This window comes from Blennius ocellaris, assembly GCF_963422515.1.
Source record: "Blennius ocellaris genome assembly, chromosome: 20".
Taxonomy (NCBI): domain Eukaryota; kingdom Metazoa; phylum Chordata; class Actinopteri; order Blenniiformes; family Blenniidae; genus Blennius; species Blennius ocellaris.
In genome coordinates this window covers 23,057,782-23,066,382 of record NC_137669.1, presented here as the reverse complement: position 1 = coordinate 23,066,382, position 8,601 = coordinate 23,057,782, and the positions used below count along the sequence as shown (strand labels likewise).

The window sequence follows — 8,601 nt, the reverse complement described above, 5'->3', positions numbered from 1 at the left end:
AGTTTTGATCTGCTTGAGCGGCGATAAAGAGCAAATGAGGAAAATTATTGTGAAAAAACAAGGAGTTCAGTGTTTCATCAGGTGTTTTACATTTCAGCAGAGCAGCAGTGTGACTGTGATTTGCTCCAATTACACTCAGAGGAACAAGATATTGATGTTTAAAAAAAACACAAACATTTCCAGATTGTCTTTGTCAGTTTGTTTTTTTATTTATTTATTTATTTTATTTTGTGACTGCAGTGTTTCTTGATGAGATGGCGAAGCTGAAACATCAAAAATGATCTTAGTCGCGTCACATTTGTTTTATTCGTCCACGTTGATCAACTGACTGTTTCTGATCACGTGACGAAATTTTACATTTGGAATTGAAATTGCAGATTTTCATGATTCAATTTGAAGGTGAGGAATTTGTTGTACCTTCTAAAAAGTCACGTTTTCTTCTAAACCTGCAGGTTTTTTTGTTGATAAATGTAAATAAACGAGACAAAAAAATGAAAAAATTAAAGATTTGTTTTTAAAAAATCATATATATCTAAAAAAATTTTTTTTAATGTGTTTCTATGTTTCTGTGTGATATTCTGACTCTCCTCCAACAGCAGAGAACGAGTGTCGGCTGGATTACAGGTCGTCCGGGTTCATAATTGGGATTATCTCAGACTGGCTGCAGGATTCCTGTGAACAACTGATTCATTGAGGAAAAAAAAAAAAAACCAGTCCTCTGCTGCCTTCATCTCTTCCTGTGGTGAAACAGGGTGGAGGCGTGAGAATAGAGCGCCCTGGGATTAGGCGGCGCTAATCTGACTCCATGAATGGATGAGAGGATGAATGGATGAGAGGATGAATGGATGAGAGGATGAATGGATGGACAAGCGGCAGGGAAAGCCTCCACTGGTTCCATTGACACGTTTTATTTTTTTTTTTACTGATGATAATATTATTTTTTAACTTGTCTTTGAAGTGGCCTTTTCTCCCGACAACAGCTGGAGAAACAAACACAAACAAGCCGGATGGAGAAACAAAACAACAAAACAAACTTGAAGAGATTAAATCTGTACTGGACGTCCTGATGCGGCGGAGTTTTAATCCGACGTCTGTGCAGCAGCGAGGCGCCGCGTTAATGTGGGTTATGTTTGAAGAGGAAGGCGCAGAACGGAGGTGGAGACAGAATGCTAAGCTAACAGGCTAACAGCTAGCAGGATGGAACCGTGGAGAGAGAACGGGACGAGGTGGAGTCAGAGGTAGTGACGGAATGCTAAGCTAACAGCTAGCAGGATGGAACCGTGGAGAGCGAACAGGACGAGGTGGAGTCAGAGGTCGTGACGGAATGCTAAGCTAACAGGCTAACCGCTAACAGGATGGAACCATGGAGAGAGAACGGGACGAGGTGGAGTCAGAGGTCGTGACAGAATGCTAAGCTAACAGCTAACAGGATGGAACCGTGGAGAGAGGACAGGATGAGGTGGAGTCAGAGGCAGTGACAGAATGCGAAGCTAACAGGCTAACAGCTAGCAGGATGGAACCGTGGAGAGAGAACAGGACGAGGTGGAGTCAGAGGTCGTGATAGAATGCTAAGCTAGCAAGCTAACAGGATGGAACCATGGAGAGAGAACGGGACGAGGTGGAGTCAGAGGTCGTGACAGAATGCTAAGCTAACAGCTAACAGGGTGGAACCATGGAGAGAGGACAGGACGAGGTGGAGTCAGAGGTCGTGACAGAATGCTAAGCTAACAGCTAACAGGATGGAACCATGGAGAGCGAACAGGACGAGGTGGAGTCAGAGGTCGTGACAGAATGCTAAGCTAACAGCTAACAGGATGGAACCATGGAGAGAGAACGGGACGAGGTGGAGTCAGAGGTCGTGACGGAATGCGAAGCTAGCAGGCTAACAGGGTGGAACCGTGGAGAGAGAACGGGACGAGGTGGAGTCAGAGGTCGTGACAGAATGCTAAGCTAACAGCTAACAGGATGGAACCGTGGAGAGAGAACAGGATGAGGTGGAGTCAGAGGTCGTGACGGAATGCTAAGCTAACAGGTTAACAGCTAACAGGATGGAACCATGGAGAGAGAACGGGACGAGGTGGAGTCAGAGGTCGTGACGGAATGCGAAGCTAGCAGGCTAACAGGATGAAAGCCACGATATGAAGGATATTGATCATCCAGTCGAGGAAAAAAGGCCAATTGCCCATATTTGAACCCTAAAGTCTTTGTTTAGATTCCATAAATGAGTCGTCAGCTGGTTTTCTCACAGTCTCCTTTAAATTGTCTTGAAATCAATTCTTAAAATGTATTGTGAAAAAATAAGAGCTCGTTCGGACCCTTGTTCTCGTCAGATTACATGTAAGAGTTTGACTTGCTGTTCGATGTGTTGATTTAATGCCAGAAGTCAATCACGGATAGCGATAGCGATAGCATAGCGGTTCTTTGCTAACACGAAAAACCAAAAGGCTGCACCCTGCAGATTTAAAATGAAGTACAGGGTCATTGGTCCATTAAATACTGTAATCCTTGATGCTCTTTGAGGTGAAATGGGTTTTCTGGGGGGGGGGGGGGGTCAACATGTCGGTCGTCTATCGCGGTTCATGCGGCGGGAAGCAGGAGGGAAAACGTGACATAAATCGAGGATCTTTTTTGGGCAGACCGGAGGGAAAGAATGAGAGATAATCTGATCAAACCACTGAGGCACACAGACGTTCGGTTCCTGGTTCACCATGCTGGGGGCAGAGTGGCTCCAGGGTCTTGCTCAATGGTTCCCTGTCACCAGGATTTCAGCTTGTGAACCTCCAACCACCATACGTGTCCCCTACCCTTCCAGGTCTCCAGTGGGTGGAGGATGTCCCGGTGGAGGAGTGGGTTCGCGTGACATGACGCGAAGACGTGACGGTGTGGATCCGAGAGTCAAGAGCGGTCTTAATGTTCTGGCTGATGGGGGGGGGGGGGGGGGGGGTGACGCCTGCAGGTGACCTCAGGTGAGCGTACCTGCAGAGTCATGGAGCCGGGACATGATGTCATAAGGCTCTTAGGGACGGATCTGTCCTCCTCAAATAACCGGGAGTTAATCCCCCGGCGGTGGCATGATGGAGGAGGAGGAGGGGGGAGGGGGGAGGGGGGGGGGGCAAAGACGATGACAATGACAGAAGCTGAGGAGTTGACTCAGAGTCATGGAGAGAACATCCTGCGCTGTTAAAACGCTGAGTCACTGTCCACCGGGACAATATTGGACTGGAAAAGCTTCCTAGTGTGACGAAGCTCCTGAATTACAACCATGTAACTGTTCATACCGTGTTCGTCCCTCCTTGTCTTCACGTGTCCCTCTGTTGGTTGTCAAGGAGGTTGTCAAGAACAATCGTCCTAAACCCAACCCAACCCAACCCAACCCAGCCCAACCCAACCCAATCAAACCCTACCCAACCCAACCCAACCCAACCCAGCCCAACCCAATCAAACCCTACCCAACCCAACCCAACCCAACCCAACCCAACCCTACCCAACCCAACCAACCCAACCCAACCCAACCCAACCCAACCCAACCCAACTCAACCCTACCCAACCCAACCAACCCAACCCAACCCAACCCAACCCAACCCAACCCAACTCAACCCTACCCAACCCAACCAACCCAACCCAACTCAACCCAACCCAACCCAATCAAACCCAAACCAACCCAACCCAACCCAACCCAAACCAACCCAACCCAACCCAACCAACCCAACCCAACTCAACCCAACCCAACCCAATCAAACCCAAACCAACCCAACCCAACCCAACCCAAACCAACCCTACCCAACCCAACCAACCCAACCCAACTCAACCCAACCCAACCCAATCAAACCCAAACCAACCCAACCCAACCCAACCCAAACCAACCCAACCCAACCCAACCCAACTCAACCCAACCCAACCCAATCAAACCCAACCCAACCCAACCCAACTCAACCCAACCCAACTCAACCCAACCCAACCCAACCCAACCCAACCCAATCAAACCCTACCCAATCAAACCCAACCCAACCCAACCCAACTCAACCCAACCCAACCCAACCCAACCCAACCCAACCCAACCCAATCAAACCCTACCCATACCAACCCAACCCAACCCAACCAACCCAATCAAACCCTACCAGGTCGTCCTCAGTCACCATGAGGACGTGAATCAGTTGAAGACAGTGAGTCAGAAGTTAAAGTGCTGAGTCAGCGGCCAGACGTCACAGAGGTTGTGAACGCGATCTGTAACCCACCCGATGACGTCCGTCGAGCCCTGATTGGTTTAAAAGTGACAGTGTGAGATGGCCCCGCCCTCATGACCTTCTGCCATAACGTCCCGGAGGCTGTCTCCTGACTCTTGACATGCCGTGTGTGACGACGGAGCCGGTTTCAAACCCAAGACTTAAGTAAGTGTTATGTAAGCAGCATTAGAGCGCGGTGGGGGGGGGGGGGGTAGCAGGGGGGGAATGTGAACGATGCCTTTGTGAGGGTCGGATGATTGTCTTTTATAGAAACGTCTTAGTAGAACCTTGATTCCTCATGCAGACACTTTACGTTGTTCCTCCAGTACGAGACACCAAGTCCGTGTTATTGGATCGTTCTTGTCCTGTTTGAGGCTCCGATGTGATTTGCTCTTGTCCTCGTTGTCGTTGTTGTGGCGACTAATGATGAGACAGGGTCACGATTAATCCTCTCACATGAATCAGGTCGCTCGGGGACGCGGATTCAGGTCGACGGTTTGTTTTCAGGGGAAACGTTGCAGGTTTTCTGAGCTTCAATGCAGATGACTGTGTTTCCTCTGTGTGTGTGTGTGTGTGTGTGTGTGTGTGTGTGTGTGTGTGTGTGTGTGCGTCTCTGCCGGAAAACAAAGCTGAACTTCACGAAGGCCTGCCGGCGCCGCCGGCCGCCGGTCTGAGGCTCGTATTGTTGTGCAGCAGCAGCAGCGTGAGTCATGGAGCGCGAGCGTCCGCCTCGCCTCGCCTCACGGGGCGGGACGGGTTCCCCACGAGGTCCGACGTCAAAGAAGTGGATGGTACGGAACGAACCCGCGACTTTCCGCCACCCCTCCGTTGAGCTAGCTAGCGCCGGGGAGCGGGTCCGTGAGGAGGAGCGACGGCGGCGGCGCCGTCTGCCGATTGGTCGTGACCGTCGTCACTCTGGACTCACCTGCTATATTTAATTATTTCATCATCAGTAGGCTCCGCCTCCTGTTGCTGAGGGGAGGAGCTCCCGCCGAAGCTCCGCCCCCTGTGGTGTTGCGTTGCGCCGACGCTTCAATAAACCCAGTGACGACAATCAGAGGAGCTGAAGTCCACATTGGACACAAACGCTCATAAAATGAGTCGTTCATATGAAACTACTTTTATTTAATGTATTGAGTTGTTTATATAAAATAACAATCAATTAAGCTTGAATATTAACCATACCTTCATCTTTTGTATGTTACATATTGCTATTCTGTTGTGTCAGTCTTTTAATTATTTAAATTATTGTTTTATATCCAAATAAGGTAAAAAACAAGACAATAATGTGTAATGTACTATCATTATTTATGCAAAAGATCGTTTGCAGACACGGTGATATACTAGATTCATGTAACAAAGCAGTAACAATCACAATAACCTCACGTGTGTTTTTGAAGAATTATAGTGTTTAGTCCTCAGAGTGACAACAAATTGTTGTTTATAATAATAATAATAATAATAATAATAATAATAATAATAATAATAATAACAATAATAACAAAAATAAATATAAGACTAAGACTAAGAATAATAATAAAAATAAAAATAAAAATAAAAATAAAAATAAAAATAAAAATAAAAATAAGAATAAGAATAAGAATAAGAATAAGAATACATTAAACCAGTATTATTTAGGCACTCTCAAAAATATTTATTTCTTCATTAAATATGTATTTTTACTGCTGCTGCGATTTGTCGCGAATTAACGTCGATTTAGGTCGTTTTTCTTTCACATTTTTCGAAAGAGGCCTGGAAAGAACTCCTGCCGCCATCTTTGGTGCGTCATCGCCCCCTGCTGGATGGACGCCTCGTGCCGGAAGCCCCGCGCGGCGGCGTCATGACGTCACACCGGAAGCACGCATCCAGCGTCTCATCAGCGTGAGAGAAGACGAAGGAGGTGAGTGTTTTAAATCCTCCTCCATCCGCGTTCATCCTCCAACTTTTTTAACTTTCAATCCGGCCGGACTCGTTCTGGAGGCGCAGAGTTTCGTCTCGACGTCGTTTTTGTCGCGATGAACTTGTTAGAAACGACGTTTAAAGCGGTGAAACGACAACATGGCGCGTGGTTCTGTTTCATCGAGGATGGAGGGATGAAAGGGATCATACATGGAGGATGAAAGGGATCATACCTGGAGGATGGGAGTTTCTACCTGTAGGTTGGATTATATTCCGAGTTTAAAGTGCTCAGACTGACACGTGGTTCAGTTCATAAAGTCCCTGAAGTCTCGACCGGATGTGAAGCTTTTAAAGTTTGTAAAAACACCCAGAATGCATCAGTCAAATATTAGTTTTCTGGACCCTTAACTGTGATTTAAATCATTCAAATTGTGGGAAAATATCTACTTTTCCATCACGTGGAGTGGAAATTTCAACTGGTCCGGACTGGAAATGAAATTGTGCTGAAAAGTGTTGATAAAGTCGTGTTTAAGCTCAGAGGAGGATAAAACTCTGGGTTCAGTAGTAGTAGTACTATAGTAACAGTACTTTATAGGTACCGTGGAGCTCCCAGGCTCAAACATTCAGTGTAATACGGTAATCAGGTACCGTCCTCCAGAGTTAATGGGCTCCAGGTCTTAGGCTCTGCTATTAGGAACTATACGGTAAATCATTTCAAATAAGTGTTTCTGGTCCTGTGGAAGTAATGAAAGTTTCTCTGTCGGCTTCTATTTCAGCCTCCTGGAGTCAAAACGGTCCAACGGGGACACCAAGAGACCACGTCCCACTTTGTCCTCCACGTCCCACTTTGATCTCCACGTCCCACTTTGATCTCCACGTCTCACCGACCTGTACGTATTCCATCGCCGCCTCTTGTGCAGACGTTTCAGCGAGACTCTGTCCGGACCGGGTCGGGTCGGGTCCGGACCGGGTCCAGGTAGCTGTGGTTGTAGACGCAGACCCCCCCAGTGAGACCGGGTCTGCGGTGGCCCTGGTCTGGGTGCTGGTCTGCCAGAGAGACTGGAGGCAGTTTGAGGCTCGGCTGTGGCTCCACAGCAGAGTTATAGGTTATCCTCCGACACTCGGCCAGGAAGTAGACGCCTCCGTCCCGGAGGAGGACAGAACTCGTCCTGAGTTCTAACTGTTGGACACACACACACACACACTCAGTGGTTCTCTGGTTCCGTCCCCAGGCAGAGGTCAGCTGGACGTCTCTGTGCCGAGGACCGTCCCTGGTCTTCAGCGACCCCCTAGTGGTCAAGATGGACGTTGAAGCGGCGGCGTCTGACGCTCCGCCCTCGACCTTGGAGCTCCGCCCCCCCAGCGAGGGAACCTGACCAGGTACTTTGGACTCCTCCACACTGTCCTCTGTCCTCTGGACAGTTTCTAAATCCACGCGACCCTCTGGACCTGAACCTCCATGTGTTGGTCTGTCTTTGTCTCTTCCAGCCTCCTTGAAAACTCCTCAAGGGTCCGGAGGGACCAACAGGAAGTCTCTGGAACTGCTCCAGCAGGGCGGCGCCACGATGCCTGGTGAAGGTGGGACCGACAGGAAGTCTCTGGCCGAAGCACCGACCCCACTTCCTGAAGTGGACAGAAGAGCTTGACGTCCCAGAAGTCTTGATTCGGTCGGTGTCCAGTGTCCAGAGTCCAGAGGGGACATCGTGGCAGTGGAGTCGTCCTCTCCTGACACGTCAACAATGTGACGCTTTGGTTGGACAAACGTGTGAATGTGAAGCGTAACTGACCGTTTGTTCAGGACAGACGGAGGCGGAGACAAGAGGCCCTCATTTCAAAATAAAATACTTTAACATAAGCAGACGTTTTGTTGCATCAATGGTTCTGTGGTTTAAAAGTGAGTTTGTTGTAAAGAATATGTCCAACATGTCCAGTTTGACAGCTTCATAGGCCACGCCCCCAGTCACAGGCCACGCCCCTCCACACCATTTCAACTATTAGAAGATTCCGCCTGATGCATTAAATCTGATCCAACCTCTTTATTAAAGTGTTTTTTTCTGAGAAGAAGAAACATTTAGAGACGGAAAACAAAACATCTGGAGGATTTCAGCTGCTGTTTTCGATCAGGGTGGTTTTTTTTTATTTAAATTTTTTTGAATTTGGAAATGAAGCTCAAAGTAAAGAAGTAATCTGAAAAGAGTTTGTGTTGGAAATTTTTTTTACATTGATGCTGTTGATGTAAAATCACATTTTAAAACTTTTCTTTAAGCATCTTTAAATAATTACAAACTAAAATAATTCACTGTTAACCTCATTATCTCGTTTTTAATCAGTTTTGTTTCTTTCCTCTTCTAAGTCTAATATTTCATTTAAATATTTTATTTGTGTTTGAATTTCAATTTTATGTTTTTTTTTACATCCGTTTTGAAATTTCAATGAGTTCTTAAAGTTTCATAATAAAATGGTGCTTAAAAAGTACAGA

The 8,601-nt window shown here is 47.3% G+C and overlaps 1 long non-coding RNA gene across 2 annotated transcripts; it reads left to right on the top strand.

Moving 5' to 3' along the window:
* The first annotated feature begins 5,987 nt into the window (after positions 1 to 5,987).
* Positions 5,988 to 8,424, top strand: LOC308144824. 2 transcript variants are annotated; one of them, XR_013937066.1, is made up of 4 exons: positions 5,988 to 6,123; positions 6,899 to 7,012; positions 7,355 to 7,502; positions 7,611 to 8,424. It is a non-coding gene; the product is annotated as an uncharacterized lncRNA (long non-coding RNA). The 2 variants fall into 2 exon arrangements; XR_013937067.1 differs by lacking the exon at positions 5,988 to 6,123 and adding an exon at positions 6,285 to 6,378.
* Positions 8,425 to 8,601: the final 177 nt, after the last annotated feature.